The following is a 17,689-nucleotide window of genomic DNA, read 5'->3' as shown; positions in this document are numbered from 1 at the left end:
TGTTTTCGTGTCCTCGTCCCAAGTGTTGGGATTAAAGACACACTGTGACTGACCCACAAAAGTGGTGTTTTGTACAATGAGACCATTGCAGGTTCTTTGCCTGATTCATTATCACATGTAGCCAGAGGTCCTTCGTGAGGCAGGTGTCTGGCCATCTGGCCATTTGGACTTGTCACCTATCAGAACTGTGAGCAACATAAACCTGTGATTGTATCTGTTACTCAGTGATGAGTATTTTGTTATAGCAACATAAAATGGAGTAATAATTCCCGAAGGCCTCTGTGTAGAATTTGATACTTGTGACCAAACAAGTGTCAACCCTGCTGCTGTGGATGCCTTGATTTGTAACCCAGCAATGGAGGAAAATATCATACAATATTGGTTCACTGAGTGTTTTGAATTTGTTTTAGCAGTGGTAGGGACCCTGTATCAATTCCCTGTTATGGTTATGACACCTTGCTCAAAACATAGTGTCTTAAAAAATTAAAAAAAAAAAAAGTCCAGTCCTGTAGTTCTGGAAAGCATTGGCTGTCCTTCAGGAGGCTTTTCTTTTCAAACCTTTTTAAGTGTTTTCAGAGGTCATTGGATAACGTGATGTCTTCTCCTTCTGCCACGTGGGTGCTGAGGATTTACACAGCTCTCCAGCTTGGCAGCAAGTATCCCAACCACTGAGCTGTTACTATGGCTCGGTCTTTCAGGGGCCTGGAGGGACATTGGCTCCTTGAAGTCTCTGAAGGCTGCCCATGTGCCTGATCATGCCACCAATCTCACATTGCCCTGCTCTCTACTCAAATCAGCGCATTTTCTCCATTGTCTTCTTGCTCCCTCTTATAAAAGCTGATGTTATCAGACAGAAGCCCCCCTTGTGACCCAGGATAGTCTCCCCATAAGTTCTCAGCTTAATAGTTGCTTTTTATGACCCTTCTTTAAGGCCATGTATTCCCAGTCCTAGGGCAAGAGTGTGGACCTTGTGTAGGGCTGTTATTCTGCCTTCCTGTCATTGCTGTACCTCACTGACTTACTACCACAGAAAGGTCTTCTGAGACCACCCCGAGACCAGCATCTGTTTTATTAATTCTTTTTTTCCCACCTCACACCAGTCAGAATGGCTGAGATCAAAAACTCAGGTGAGAGCAGAAGCTGGTGAGGATGTGGAGAGAGAGGAACACTCCTCCATTGCTGGTGGGATTGCATGCTGGTACAACCACTCTGGAAATCAGGCTGGTGGTTCCTCAGAAAATTGGACATAGTATTACCTGAGGACCCAGGTATACAGAAAAATTTGTTGACTCTTAAGAGAGTGGTTATATTTTCTAAACTTATTTATTTTTAATCTAAGTGACAAGTCACTGTCTGTTTCTGTGTAGTAGGCAGGTAGAGCAGAAACTTGGTCAGTCTAACTCCTCCTAGCATGTGGAGTACTGTCAGAGAAGTTTGTTCAGCTCACCTTTTTGATTATGGCTTTTGAAAAATCACCTTGCCGGGTGGTGAAGGCACACACCTTTAATCTCAGCACTTGGGAGGCAGGGGCAGGTGTATTTCTGAGTTCGAGGCCAGCCTGGTCTACAAAGTGAGTTCCTGGACAGCCAGGGCTACACAGAGAAACCCTGTCTTGGAAAAAAACAAAAAAAAAAATAAGAAGAAAAATCACCCTATGTATGTTATAATTGTATTAAGTAATACACACTTAAAAATGTTTAAACCTTAGTTAAAATAAGATTTCCTTTTATTTCCTTTGAATTTAAGTTTTCCCTTGACTGAGGCCTGTAGAAACAATAAACAAAAACATACAAAAACACATATTAAAAAGGAACTTCAGGAAGAAAATTTATAAAAATCAGACTGAATTACCCTGTGAAAACTGAATAGTACTACAGGGTATTATGTTAAGTGAGGTAAGCCATGCAGAAAGACAAGTACTTATTATCGTTTCTCACTTATGATAGCTTAAAATGTTAGTCTAGAAGAAGAGGAAGAGGGGGAGGGAAGGAGGGAGGAGGAGAAGGAGGAGGAGAGAAAGGAGGGAAAGAAAGAAGAGGAGGAGGAGGGAGAGAGAGAAGAGTAGGGGGAGGAAGAAGAGGAGGAGGGAGAGGAGGAGAAGGAGGGGGAGGAAGAAGAGGAGGAAGTGGGAAGGGGAGGAGGAGGAAGTGGGAAGGGGAGGAGGAGAGAGAGTCATAATAGTAATTATTAAAGCCAGGAAAAAAGGAGTGAAAAGGAGCTATCAGGGGGTTGTATAACAGGTACCGCACACATACAGTGGAGTAATGAGCTCTTCTGTACTGTAGGATGATGGGAGTTCACAGTAAGCTCTTAGATATTTTATGAAAAATTATAGGAGAAGAGCTCAGAGGCTCCAAATATTAAGAACTGGTAAGGAAATAGAAATTATCATCACCCTGATATAATTTTATAAAAATGTTTTGAAATATTACACTGTACCTTGGACAGATAAGCAATTATCACATGCTAATTATCAAGGAAAAAAGAATTAGAATGAACAAAAACAGTAACTACATTACTGAAATTAATGGTAGTGGTACCGGACTCTGAGCTATCAAACCAACGTAGCCTGTTTACCACAGATTTATGATGTTAATATTGACAATTCAGAGGAGACGGAGATAAAAGCTGTTACAGTCACATAAGGGCCTGGAAGAGGACAAGAGGGAAAGGTTCAGTTCAATTGAGACATCAGTTCTGGTAAGTAGGCCTTTCCTGATGTAGTTCCCAAAACATGATCTTAGTGCTTCAGGAAGCCCAAGGAGCTTTGAGGCAGAAATAAACTGTCTATTGACCTGGCATTTAGATCGAGCAGGCCTAATGGGAAGACTGCATCTAGAAAGCAAGTAATTTGTAGTCACATCATGGTTTACTTGGGCATCCAGGTGATTAATAAGACAGCCTGTTAGTGAGAAATACTAACAGAATACTCCAGAAATACTGAGTCAGCGCCTAGTGCTGGACAGCACCAATTCCTTGATTTCATCCTGCTCTGCAGTGAGGAGAGAGATGGAAGACTATGGGAGAGGAGTGTTGTGGACTGAACCGGGCCTTCCAAAAATTCATGTACTGGAGCTGTTACCTCGTGTGGCTATACATGAAGACAGGGTTTTTAAAAGAGGAGATTCAGGTTAAATGAGGTCATCCAGCTGGGGTCCCTAATCCAAGAGGACTCCTGTCCTCAGGGCAAAGAGGAGTGACTCTGAGAGTTCACACAGGAAGACTGCATGAGGACATGGTGAGGCCACACAGACGACTTGGGAGAAACTGAACCTGTCAGCCTCTGTCCAGGGACACCCATCCTCCAGAACTGTGGATAAGGGACTCTGTTATTTAAGTCACCCCACCTGTGGGCTTCTGTTAGGGCCTCTGTGGCAGTTTCTAGGCTGAGTCCTGAGATTCAGATAAGGTTGTTTTCTGGAAACTGCCTAGGGCAAGGGTCTGGTACAGAAAAGCTCTCAGGAGAAGTCGTGAGTAAAAGATACAGGCAATGTTGTTCTTTTGAACTAGAGAATAGATGAAAGAAGTCCATGTGGACAGGGTGCAGGGAAGAGCACTGTGCTTGCTTGGGGTGGGCAGGAGATGTTGCTGTGGTAGAAAAGCAAGGCTCTTTGATAGAACAGGGAGTTGTAAGGAGTGACTCCAAGGACACTGGTAAGTGAAGGAAAGCAGGGCTTGGTGGTACCTGGAGTTGGCTGTGAGGAGTTGGAAGAGTTGTGCTTGACTGACTGACGAGGCTGAAGGAATCTGAACCCTTGCTTTTCCTGGTCAGAGGAGAACTGAGGGCTTAGAAACCAGTGTACAGGAGTCTCCCACCCACGTTCTTTCAGATGCTGTTCAGTCTTGTTGCCCCAGAAAGCTCTTTTATTGCTAGTTAGGCCTCTTTTTTCACCACGTCCTGAATGTAGTGAGCGTGAAGTCCAGGGCTGGTTGCAGCCCCACTGATGCCCTGTTCTTGGATTGGCAACACTATCAGCCTCATTTGCTACATCAGGCTGCTGAAGTGGGTTCAGCTCTAACACAGTGTTCATTGTTTCTCTTCATGATAGCATTTATATATGTTTATTTTATTAGGCACATATGAAAAAACAGACCCGACAGCACACAAACATACAAACAGAAGAATAACCACTATAAAAATCTGGTAGTCCATAGTCTACTGCTTAGAGCTAGTGACTATTGGCACTGGGAGTGCAAGGAAAAAGCTGTTATGGTTCCTGTAGTTTATGGCCATGATCATCCAATATGCAAATATGAATATGATCAATAGGTACGTTTAGAGCCCCTGCTTGTTGTCAGAATTCGTAGGATGACACAATAAACAGTGATTATTTTTGTCAAAGAAACATTTTGGGGGGGTGATATTCTCAGGATGTACAAAATCTTAAAGTTTGCTCTTAGAAAGAGGTGGCAACGTCTTTGAAATTAGGTCTCACCACTTAGAACTGGAATGTTATTTTAAAGGTATACCTTAGAAGTTTGATGGAGGATTTTTTTTTTTAATTTTAGTTTAACTGTCTTCCTTTAAGTATATTTACTGTATTACTTCACTCTTGAATGAAGCTTAATTTTGAAAGTGCTGCTCATAGACCAGAGAACAGGGCAGTAAAGTTGGATATGCAGTGTTTCCTGAAGAAAGACAAAGCAGAAAAGCAGGCTGATGGTAATTAACTTTGAGCTGGTGAGCACTCGGCTCCCAGGAAGGCCCACCGCTTTGCTCTAATATGCCGTCCTTTATCGTCCTCTCTGAACTGTTGTCTCATTTCTGATGCCAGGAGCCTTTCAGAAGCATCCTAGGAATGCTCACATCTGGTCACCACAGCTGCCTAGTAAATCTGCTTTACCTTTCTGATGTTGCAGCTGACGCACGTGGACAAGGCAAGCTTCTGGGTGGACGCCTTTGGAACCTCTTTCATTCTCGATGTCCTGCTGAACCAGTAAGTGCCTACTGCTGAGTTGTCTTCACATCAGATATGCTACCTAGGGACGTCAAGGTGTCCATGCTGCTGATAGTAGGAAATGAATGCACATTAGAAGTTGAACCATGTTACCAGCTCACTTTCAGAAATGTGGAATGGAAGGCAAGGGTTCTTCCAGCACCTGCATCATGAGAACATGTCCGACCTGAGTTTCCGATGGATGATAGATTAGGAAATACACTTAAGGCAGTAAAAGCCCCTTTCTCTCTGTGCGTGTGTGCTTGTATGTGGACATATCCATGTACATACGGGTTCATTCGTGTATAGGTGGGTCTGGAGCTCAGAGGACAATTGGTGGAATTCGGTTCTTACTGTTTGGGTCCTAGCCATTGAAATCAGACCCTCAGGCTTGGTAGCAGGCACCGTGGCCTGCTGAACTGCTGAGCCATCTTAACTGTTTCATTCTTGTGGTTTTTGAGAGAAAGGGTCGGGGAAAGAGAGAGGGACTTTTTACTCATGTGCATTCTGTCCAACTTGCTTATGTTCTTTGAAAAATTCTTCATGTAAAACCACATATGACCATATTTACCAGAACAAAAATAAGAAGCTTATAATGCTGAGAGAAAAGTAGATTTTAAAAAAGATATGGTATGAAGATATTAGAAAATGTTTTTCTTTTTGGCCTGGTATCTATACTAAATGTAGGTGGTACATGGCTATTTCCTTTTTAAATTTTTCTTTACTCTTGAATTTATACATATGTATAATGAAATACTGTATAATCTTAACCATAATTACTCAGTTTTTATACCCCTACTTCTCTATTTCTCATATTACCTCAGCACATTCTTTTCCCGACTTTGTGCCCCCTTAAATTACAAACTGAATCTAGTTAGTACCGTTCATATATGCATGGACATGGGACTGTTTACTGGAGCACAAGCATCCTACCAGTGGCCACATCTCAGAAATGATTGTCCAACTCTCAGCAACATACTACCACTGACTACTCAGTAATCCCTGACAATACCTATGCTGGTGTTTTGGCTGGCTTGATCTTACGAGGACGTACGCAGGTGACTCCAGCTGCCGTTGGTTCATGGGTGAACATGTGTATCATAGTCACTTGCTATGGTGAAGAGACACCATGACCAAAGTAACTCTTACAAAAGAAAGCATTAAACTGAGGGCTCACTTAGAGCTTTAGAGGTTCTCCCATTATTACCATCATGGCAAGGAACACGCTCATTGCAAGCATACTTGATGCTGGAGAAGTAGCTAAGTGTTCTACATCCTGGTCGGCAGGCAGCAGGCAGAGAGAGATGCTGGGTCTGTTGTGAGCTTTTTGAAACCTTCAAGCCCACCTCCAGTGACACACTCCATAAGCCCACCTCCAACAAGGCCACACCTCATAATTCTTCTAATCTTTCTCATAGTACCATTCTCTGGTGTCTGAGCATTCTAATATATGAGCCATTGGGGGAATTTCTTATTCAAACCACCACAGTCTACAAGACAGCATTCCATAGCGCTCTTCCCCATCCTCCAGCTCTTATGTCTTCTTCTACCTAGTTTTCTAAGATGTTCCTTTGTGTGTGTGTATGCGTGTGTGTGTGTGTGTGTGTGTGCATGTGTGTGTATATGTGTGTGTGTGTGCATGTGTGTGTGTGTGAGGCATGATAATGTAGACATCCTGTTTGGGTTGAGCACTAAGTCTCATATTCTTGGTGCTTTGACAAGTTATGTATCTCTCCACTGACTGCTGACCAATGATAAAGAAATTTCTATGACCCAAGTTAAGAGCAGCCAGGGTCTATGGGTATAAACATATAAGCACAGATATTTAGAAAGCATTTTAACATCATGACCATTGATGTTAAGAATATAACCGTAGAAGGTTTTACTCAGGGCTGGTCACTTCCTAGCCATGGGCTAAATAATTTTTACACTCTCAGAAAAGGAATTTCATTTCGTGGAGCAGGACTGAAGTCTGGTCACAGCGTTATGACTTACTCCACACCAGTTGCATTGTTATTGCACCATGGGGCACAACTTGCCTTCAGGTTGGAGTTGCAGCGTGCAGAGCAAGGATAAAGCCATGATGTGTTTTCGCCCCCATCAGCCTAGGTAGCACCTTACAGCATGGCCCATGATGGACATCAGGAAATTTCTTGCTTATATTTTGATTACTTTCTCTGTCTGATAGCCAAAGTGTGTGTATGCATGTGTGTATGTGCGCTTGTGTGTATACACATGTGAGCATGTGTGTGTGTGTGCACACGTGTGCATATGTATATGCACGTGCACATACATATATTGTGTGCATGTGTGTTGTTTTCATCAATAGGGTCTTACAGTCCAGTAAATCCTCATAAGTAATGGGAACAAGAGCACAGCTAAATGACAATAGTCTCTGTTACTTTTCAGATTTCTGGGTTCTCCCTGACCAAATAACTTGTAGGGAGGCATCTCACGACTTATATTGCAACTTATACGTAATAACCCATGAAGTCTATCAGTGAGCCAATTGTCTATTAAATACCGGGTATTCCATTTTAACTCCTTTTTTAAAAGTTATGTTTTGGAACTAGCTTACTTATTAGCAGGTTCTGTAGGCTTTTTCACACAGCATTAATTTTGCATACCCTACTCCACACTGCTCTTCTCCCTGTGCCCTGCCCTCATCCCCATTTCATTCATCAACTTGCAGGATTATCCACTCACAAGACATTTTACATTTCACCTGTGTTCTTCTGTCCCTCCAATTATTACCTTTTAGCTGGTTTGTGAGATAGAGGACGTCTATGTGGTTTAACTCCTTAGGGTGAGCCCTCCCTTCACTCCCCCTGTTTAATCCCTGGTCATCCAACTTCCCTATTTTAGTTTTACCTAAAGCGAATCTCCTGCTTTCCATCTTGCAAGCACCTCCCAAAGCTCTGTCTAGTTTCCCGGTTTATGCTTGTGCTGCAAGTTAAACACCCAGAAGAGAAGGTTTGAAGGCATGGTCTGCATGTGAGAGGACAGAGCATTTGTCTTCCTGGGCCTGAGCAGTTACCTTATTCAGTATACTTTTTTTTCTAATTCCATTCATTTAGGCAAATTTTATGATGTAATTTTTCTTTACAACTTAGCAACATTGTATTGTACATAGGTGCTGTATTTTTTTATCCGTCCATCTCTTGGTACATGTATAGGTTGATTTCATTCTCGAGCTATTGTAAATAGAATGACAGAGGAAATAATGTGAAAGTGGCTCTGTAGTTGAGTATAAAGTGTGTTAGTAGCTATTTTTTCTATTCTGTAAAAAACAGGTTTTTTTCTACCTCATTTTTAAGTAGAAGTTTTGTTTTATTTTATTTTATTTTTATTGATTTCATGGTTTCAGTTTATCTCACTGCTGAGGTTCTATTGGTTTAGAAAGAAGGAAAGTAGAAATTGAATTTGCTTTTTAAAAGCTTTGGGCTCTTCTCTCATGAAGGAATTCAAGGACTCTGGAACAAAGGAAAATTTTTTTCTTTTACTACAAGAAAATGTGTAGCTGCATATCAGTTGCAGAATAGATTTAATTATACTTATTTTTAGGTTGAAATTGAAGAAAAGGAATCATTATGTAACATTCCTTCCAAACAGACAGTAAGCCAGATTATCTATAATCAGATTATACAAGAGTTCATTCACCCTTTGGGTTGTAGTTTTGCAGAAGGCATTTTAAAAATTTAGAAAGGCTAAAAGCAAGAAACACAGCCAGTCCCTGTTTTGTCAGAGTTATTAAGGTTAGCGAGTGGCTTCCTTCATGGGTCATGGCTATGAAATTTCACTCTTTAGGACAGATACATTAATAACAGCAAACATATGGCCTCCTCTGCTATGATTAGTCCTAAGGCTAAACTGGAACTTCCGAAGGTCGGCAAAGGATAGAAGAAGGCTCAATAAAGACATCCAACATATTATCTGAGCAGTCCAGGCTGAGTCTTTTCCTGTAAATTACTCAACTGTTTTTTAACGAGTGAATAATTAAACAGAATAGTGGGAACTTTTTCTTTTCTATTCCCTGAGCGTTTTATGACAGGTTACCTGTCAAAATGACCCCTCTATCAACAGACCACAGAGAAGCAAATGCCACAAGCAGAGAGATGGGCTCTACTGGAATGTGACACCTAAGCAAGCATTAGAAAGAACTCCTTGTCTGAAGTCCTTGTTTTTGGAAGAGATGCTCTTGTGCAGCTCTCAGGTCTGGGATGATCCAACTCCAAGATGTAGACGTGGGTCTTGTTATTATTATGGACTCTTTCCCTCTCCTTATTTCAGTAACATCCAAACACTTTCTCTCTCACACTGTGTGCCTTAGTCCAATCTTTTTATTTTCTCTTTCACAGAAGGGATGGTACCTAAGACTTGGAGGAGCTGACCACACTGAATAGAAGACAGCAGGGGTGCTGGGGTTGGGGTGGGGAAATCAAGGGCAGGAACAGAACACTCAGATTTTGGTCAAATGGGCAAGTTCAGACTTGCCAATTAGGAACATTATGCCTTCTTTCCATTGTAGCCTTGAATTTATAGGAAAAATAGGGGTCCAGATACATAAAAGACATGATATGTATTCAACTGGGAGAAAAAGCTAGTTCAGGAAGTCCTCCCTCTCCCCCTCCCTCTCCCTCTCCCCCTCCCCTCCCCCTCCTCTCCCCCTCCCCTCCCCCTCCCCCTCCCCTTTTCATGTGTATATGTTATATGTGTATGTGTAGTCCATCTATTTTGTTCCTGCCTTATACTATTATCATGTTATATCCTACAGATCTAAACCTTATGTCTATCCATTCTCTTGATCTTTGGCATTTATATCCTCCTCCATGTTTTTAGTTGTGATGAATAATGTTTCTTTGGATATTTTCCTACACAACTTATATTTTTCTCTTGAGTAAATATCCAAAAGTAAAATTATCAGGTCATATAGTCCCTTTCTTGCTAGAAAAATGCTCAAGTGTTTTCTCTAGTGGACTTTTGAGATTTTAGTTGTGGTATGACATGTGCTTCTTTCTGTGAATGCTATGTCTAGTGTAAAGAATTACTAAGGTTTTAGATTTTTGTATTGTCTATTGCAAATCTGGAAAGACTTCTATATTTTCTTTTTTTCCATTTTTTATTAGTTATTTTATTTATTTACATTTCAAATGTCATCCTCCTTCCCAGTTTCCCCTCCACAACCCCCCCCAGCCCGTTCTCCCTCCCCCTGCCTCTATGAGGGTGCTCCATCACCTGCCCACCCACTCCTGCCTCAGCACCCTAGCATTCTCCTACCCTGGGTCATTGAGCCTCCACAGAACCAAGGGGCTCCCCTCCCAATGATGCCCGATCAGGCAGTCTTCTACTAGATATCCAGCTAGAGCCATGGATACTCTTTGGCTGGTGGTTTAGTCCCTGGGAGCTCTGGGAGGGTCTGGTTGGTTGATATTGTTGTTCTTCCTATGGGGTTGCAAACCCCTTCAGCTACTTCTATAATATCATTTCTTTTCTTTTCTTTTTTTTTTTTTTGTGTTGAGTTTTTATACTGAGACTTCTTTATTATTTATTGGATATTTTCTTTATTTACATTTCAAATGTTATGCCCTTTTCTTGTTCCTGCTTCTATGAGGATGTTCCCCATCCACCCACTCCCACCTTTGGGTCCGTGAATTCAATGGCTATAATCTTATTATGCTTCCTTGATTCAAAGTGAAACTTTTCCTTAGAAATAGATATTGAGCTTTTGAAACCTCTGCAGGCAAGAGTCTCCCATTGACAGAATACCCTAAGGAGCTATATGTGGACCATGGACCTCACATATTTTATCCTTAGCACAAGCATATTTCATTTCTGTTTTTGTTCATTTGTTTCTTTGCTTGTTTTCTCTCTTTTGTTTTGTAAGCAGGGTTTTGATATCTATCCCAGGTGGCCTCCAACTTCCTCCTAACCCTCCTGTTACATTCTGAGTGGTGGGATTGTAGTGTGCATTGATGGCCTGCTTCCATGATTATTAGCTTCTTCTTCCTTACCACCACCACCTCCACTGTCACCATCATGAGAGGTTGTAGTTTTAAACCATAAGCCCCCAAACTAAGATTTTGTTAGTATAGGTGTAGTTTCCTCGAATGCTAAGACATTCTTTGAACCATCCAGCATGGTTTGATTATTACTAGGTCTGCCTTAGGTTTCAAAGCCCAGAACTGAGGGAATTGTAAAGGAGGTACTGGAAAGGCCATTGGATCTGTCTGCTGTTGAGCCAGAGAGTGACTTGTAGAGAACAGACATTAAATACTAAAGCTAAGACCTGGGAAGTTATTTCTGAAAGGATGAAGTGAAGGACTTCTAGAGATTCAGAGGGGAGCTGGACCCTACACATCTTTCTATTACTGGTTCACATAAACTTTCTGTTGTTTTGTTCATTATTAAAAATATAGCCTTAACGTCTGGAATAATGACATATGACTATAATTCTAGTAGGCAGGAAACTGGGGTAAGAGAATTGTGAGTTGTAAATTAAGGTCCACCTGGGTTATCTAATCAGAGACTATGCCTACAAAATGGGAATAATCATCCATAGGAAAGCCATAATGAAGTCCATTACTTTATACTATTATGATATATATATATATATATATATATATATATATATATATATTAATAAAAAGAAGATACAGCTATTACTTGATATTTTTAGCATTATCTTCTCTTTTTAACTGATAAGAAAATAAGAAAATCTGGAGGTTATAGCATGCTTATGAGCATATTATTTAAATTTGTAGATAAAAATAAAGAGGCATTTAATAAAAGCAAGGCCATAGTCAGGTTGTCAAGGAAGATAGCATAGAAATACTATTTTCATGTTTGAAATGATTTCTGTATATATTTTTCATTTATACATGTATTAGATCAGTTGAAAATGTATTTGATAGATTCAGTCAGTACTTTAAATGTGCAACAGTGAAACCTGCATTACAATTAAATGGTTTTGCAGAATTGAATAGATGCCCTTTTCATTTTTTACAGTGATTAGAGGACATATTGCACACTGTATCATCAGCATTCTCTGCTATCTATCAACAAGATGCCAAATGATTTAATCCTGCCAATTACCGAGCAGTGGTAGTAGGACAGATGCACAATAGTTTTAGTCTATATGGACAATACAACTAATTGAATTTCTTAGACATAGTATATCTTAATTGTATGCTATTGCTGCTGAGGTGTGGTATGGACAGTGGCCCAGGGTGGTGCACATCTGTGTTCCCATTTGTTTGGGAAACTAAGGAGGAAGAGTTACTTGAGCTGGTGAGTTCAATGAAACATTGGCAAATTTGTCTGAAAAACAAAGATAGTAATGTATTACCAAAGCGAAAACCAAACCAAAGTGTTCTCCAAAACAACAAAATATATTGGATGAATAAAATATTTTTTGAAATAAAAGATGTATGTGCAAATAACTCTTTCTGTTTTCTAGTTACTATTGAGTTGTAGAGGAAGGTACAGAGTATGCTTTATATATATATTGTGTTTTAATTAGGCATTTTCCTCAGTTACATTTCCAGTGCTATCCCAAAAGTCCCCCATACCCTCCCCCCACTCCCCTACCCACCCACTCCCACTTTTTGGCCCTGGCGTTCCCCTGTACTGGGGCATATAAAGTTTGCATGTCCAATGGGCCTCTCTTTCCAGTGATGGCCGACTAGGACATCTTTCGATACATATGCAGCTAGAGTCAAGAGCTCCAGGGTTCTGGTTAGTTCATATTGTTGTTCCACCTATAGGTTTACCCTTTAGCTCCTTGGGTACTTTCTCTAGCTCCTCCTTTGGGGGCCCTGTGATCCATCCAATAGCTGACTGTGAGCATCCACTTCTGTGTTTGCTAGGCCCTGGCATAGTCTCACAAGAGACAGCTATATCTGGGTCCTTTCAGCAAAATCTTGCTAGTGTATGCAATGGTGTCAGCGTTTGGAGGCTGATTATGGGATGGGTCCCGGGGTATGGCAGTCTCTAGATGGTCCATCCTTTTGACACAACTCCAAACTTTGTCTCTGTAACTCCTTCCATGGGTGTTTTGTTCCCAATCCTAAGAAGGTGCAAAGTGTCCACACTTTGGTCTTCGTTCTTCTCGAGTTTCATGCGTTTAGCAAATTGTATCTTATATCTTGGGTATTCTAAATTTCTGGGGTAATATCCACTTATCAGTGAGTACATATTGTGCGAGTTCTTTTGTGATTGGTTTACCTCACTCAAGATGATGACCATCTTTGGCAGAGAAGCATCCTTCTCTGCCAAAAGGTCCATCCTTTTGCCTAGGAATTTCATAAATTCATTGTTTTCAATAGCTGAGTATACTCCATTGTGTAAATGTACCACATTTTCTGTATCCATTCCTCTGTTGAGGGGCATCTGGGTTCTTTCCAGCTTCTGGCTATTATAAATAAGGCTGCTATGAACATAGTGGAGCATGTGTCCTTCTTACCGGTTGGGACATCTTCAGGATATATGCCCAGGAGAGGTATTGTGGGATCCTCTGGTAGTACTATGTCTAATTTTCTGAGGAACTGCCACACTGATTTCCAGAGTGGTGGTACAAGCTTGCAATCCCGCCAACAATGGAGGAGTGTTCCTCTTTCTCCACATCCTCGCCAGTATCTGCTGTCACCTGAATTTTTGATCTTAGCCATTCTGACTGGTGTGAGGTGGAATCTCAGGGTTGTTTTGATTTGCATTTCCCTGATGATTAAGGATTTTGAACATTTTTTCAGGTGCTTCTCTGCCATTCGGTATTCCTCAGGTGAGAATTCTTTGTTCAGCTGTGAGCCCCATTTTTTAATGGTGTTATTTGATTTTTCTGGAGTCTACCTTCTTGAGTTCTTTATATATATTGGATATTAGTCCCCTATCTGATTTAGGATAGGTAAAGAACCTTTCCCAATCTGTTGGTGATCTTTTTGTCTTATTGATGGTGTCTTTTGCATTGCAGAAGCTTTGCAACTTTATTAGGTTCCATTTGTAGATTCTCGATCTTACAGCACAAGCCATTGCTGTTTTATTCAGGAATTTTTCCCCTGTACCCATATCTCAAGGCTTTTCCATACTTTCTCCTCTATAAGTTTCAGTGTCTGTGGTTTTATGTGGAGTTCCTTAGTCTACTTGGATTTGACTTTAGTACAAGGAGATAGGAATGGATCAATTTGCATTCTTCTACATGATAACTGCCAGTTGTGCCAGCACCATTTGTTGAAAATGCTGTCTTTTTTCCACTGGATGGTTTTAGCTCCCTTGTCAAAGATCAGTTGACCATAGGTGTGTGGGTTCATCTCTGGGTCTTCAATTCTGTTCCATTGCTCTACTTGTCTGTCACTATACCAGTACTGTGCAGTTTTTACCACAATTGCTCTGTAGTACAGCTTTAGGTCAGGCATGGTGATTCCCCCAGAGGTTCTTTTATCCTTGAGAAGAGCTTTTGCTATCCTAGGTTTTTTCTTATTCCACATGAATTTGCCGATTGCCCTTTCTAATTCGTTGAAGAATTGAGTTGGATTTTGATGGGGATTGCATTGAATCTGTAGATTGCTTTTGGCAAGATAGCCATTTTTACAATGTTGATCCATTTACAATGCCAATCCATGAGCATGGGATATCTTTCTATCTTCTGAGATCTTCTTTAATTTCTTTCTTCAGAGACTTGATGTTCTTATCATAGAGATCTTTCACTTCCTTAGTTAGAGTCACGCTAAGGTATTTTATTTTATTTGTGACTATTGAGAAGGGTGTTGTTTCCCTAATTTTTTCTCAGCCTGTTTATCGTTTGTGTACAGAAAGGCCATTGACTTTGTTGAGTTAATTTTATATCCAGCTACTTCATTGAAGCTGTTTATCAGGTTTAGGAGTTCTCTGGTGGAGTTTTTAGGGTCACTTATATATACTATCATATAATCTGCAAAAAGTGATATTTTGAGTTTTCCTTTCCAATTTGTATCTCCTTGATCTCCTTTTGTTGTCAAATTGCTCTGGCTAGGACTTCAAGTACAATGTTGAATAGGTAGGGAGAGAGTGGACAGCCTTGTCTAGTCCCTGATTTTAGTGGGATTGCTTCCAGCTTCTCACCATTTACTTTGATGTTGGCTACTGGATTGCTGTAGATTGCTTTTATCATGGTTAGGTATGCGCCTTGAATTCCTGATCTTTCCAAGACTTTTATCATGAATGGGTGTTGGATTTTGTCAAATGCTTTCTCCGCACCTAAGGAGATGATTATGTGGTTTTTGGATTTCTTCAGGATCTGTTGTTATATCTCCCTTTTCATTTCTGATTTTGTTAATTAGGATGTTTTCCCTGTGCCCTCTAGTTAGTCTGGCTAAGGGTATATCTATCTTGTTGATTTTCTCAAAGAACCAGCTCCTAAGATTGGTTGATTCTTTGAATAGTTCTTCTTGTTTTCCACTTGGTTGATTTCTCCCAAGTTTGATTATTTCCGAACATCTACTCCTCTGGGGTGAATTTCCTTCCTTTTGTTCTAGAGTTTTCAGGTGTGTTGTCAAGCTGCTAATGTGTGCTCTTTCTAGTTTCTTTTTGGAGGCACTCAGAGCTGTGAGTTTTCCTCTTAGATATGCTTTCATGGTGTCCCATAATTTTTGGCCTGTTGTGGCTTCATTTTCATTAAACTCTAACAAGTCCTTAATTTCTTTCTTTATTCCTTCCTTGACCAAGGTATCGTTGAGAAGAGTGTTGTTCAGTTTCCATGTGAATGTTGGCTTTCTATTATTTATTTTGTTGTTGAAGATCAGCCTTACTCCATGTGATCTGATAGAACGCATGGGACAATTTCAATATTTTTGTATCTGTTGAGGCTTGTTTTGTGACCAATTATGTGGTCAATTTTGGAGAAGGTACCATGAGGTGCTGAGAAGAAGGTATATCCTTTTATTTTAGGATATAATGTTCTGTAGATATCTGTTAGATCCATTTGTTTCATAACTTCTGTTAGTTTCACTGTTTAGTTTCTGTTTCCATGATCTGTCCATTGGTGAAAGTGGTGTGTTGAAGTCTTCCACTATTATTGTGTGAGATGCAATGTGTGCTTTGAGCTTTACTAAAGTTTCTTTAATGAATGTGGCTGTCCTTGTATTTGGAGCATAGATATTCAGAATTGAGAGTTCCTCTTGGAGGATTTTACCTTTGATGAGTATGAAGTGCCTCTCCTTGTCTTTTTTGATGACTTTGGGTTGGAAGTCGATTTTATTAGATATTAGAATGGCTACTCCAGCTTATTTCTTCAGACCATTTGCTTGCAAAATTGTTTTCCAGCCTTTCTTTCTGAGGTAATGTCTATTTTTTCTCTGAGATGAGTTTCCTGTAAGCAGCAAAATGTTGGGTCCTGTTTGTGTAGCCAGCCTGTTAATCTATGTCTTTTTATTGGGGATTTGAGTCCATTAATATTAAGAGATATTAAGGAAAAGTAATTGTTGTTTCCTATTATTTTTGTTGCTAAAGTTGGCATTCTGTTCTTCTGGCTGTCTTCTTTTAGGTTTGTTGAAGGATTACCTTCTTGCTTTTTCTAGGATGTGGTTTCCATCCTCGAATTGTTTTTTTTTTTTTTTTTCTGTTATCATCCTTTGAAGGGCGGGATTCGTGGAAATATAATGTGTGAATTTGGTTTTGTTGTGGAATACTTTGGTTTCTCCATCTATGGTAATTGAGAATTTGGCTGGGTATAGTAGCCTGGGCTGGCATTTGTATTCTCTTAGTGTCTGTATAACATCTGTCCAGGCTCTTCTGGCTTTCATAGTTTCTGTTGAAATACTGGTGAAATTCTGATAGGCTTGCCTTTATATGTTACTTGATCTTTTTCCTTTACTGCTTTTAATATTCTATCTTTATTTAGTGCATTTGTTGTTCATATTATTATGTGTCGGTAGGAATTTCTTTTCTGGTGCAGTCTCTTTGGAGTCCTGTAGGCTTCTTGTATGTTCATGGGCATTTCTTTCTTTAGGTTTGGGAAGTTTTCTTCTATAAATTTGTTGAAGATATTTGCCCGTCCTTTGAGTTGAAAATCTTCATTCTCATCTACTCCTATTATCCCTAGGATTGGTCTTGTCATTGTGCCCTGGATTTCTTGGATGTTTTGAGTTAGGACCTTTTTTTTTTTTTTTTTTTTAAAGATTTATTTATTATATGTAAGTACACTGTAGCTGTCTTCAGACTCTCCAGAAGAGGGCGCCAGATCTCGTTGCGGATGTTTGTGAGCCACCATGTGGTTGCTGGGATTTGAACTCTGGACCTTCGGAAGAGCAGTCGGGTGCTCTTACCCACTGAGCCATCTCACCAGCCCCCGAGTTAGGATCTTTTTGCATTTTCCATTTTCTTTGATTGTTGTGCCTATGTTCTCTATGGAATCTTTTGCACCTGAGATTCTCTCTTCCATCTCTTGTATCCTGTTGCTGATGCTCGCATCTATGATTCCCAGATTTCTTTCCTAGGGTTTCTATCTCCAGCGTTGCCTCACTTTGGGTTTTCTTTATTGTGTCTACTTCCCTTTTTAGGTCTTGGATGGTTTTTTTTTCAATTCAATCACCTGTTTGGTTGTGTTTTCCTGCAATTCTTTAAGGGATTTTTGTGCTTCCTCTTTAATGTCATCTACCCGTTTTTAGCAGTGTTCTCCTGTATTTCTTTATGTGAGTTATTAAAGTCCTTCTTGATGTCCTCTATCATCATCATGAGATATGCTTTTAAATCCGGGTCTAGTTTTCCGGTGTGTTGGGGTGCCC

At 40.3% G+C, this 17,689-nt stretch overlaps 1 pseudogene across 1 annotated transcript in view; it reads left to right on the top strand.

Annotated features, from left to right (window-relative positions):
* LOC147004907 (protein DBF4 homolog A-like) overlaps nt 1-17,689 on the top strand; it is a 386,595-nt pseudogene that overhangs the window by 25,969 nt on the left and 342,937 nt on the right. Inside the window, exon 3 of the transcript XR_015046882.1 lies at nt 4,861-4,937. The product of XR_015046882.1 is annotated as a protein DBF4 homolog A-like (transcript). The remainder of the gene's footprint in view (nt 1-4,860; nt 4,938-17,689) is intronic.

This window comes from Mus caroli, unplaced genomic scaffold (genome assembly GCF_978045245.1).
Source record: "Mus caroli unplaced genomic scaffold, Mus_caroli_1 scaffold_4, whole genome shotgun sequence".
Lineage (NCBI taxonomy): Eukaryota > Metazoa > Chordata > Mammalia > Rodentia > Muridae > Mus > Mus caroli.
This window is presented reverse-complemented; position numbering and strand designations above follow the sequence as displayed.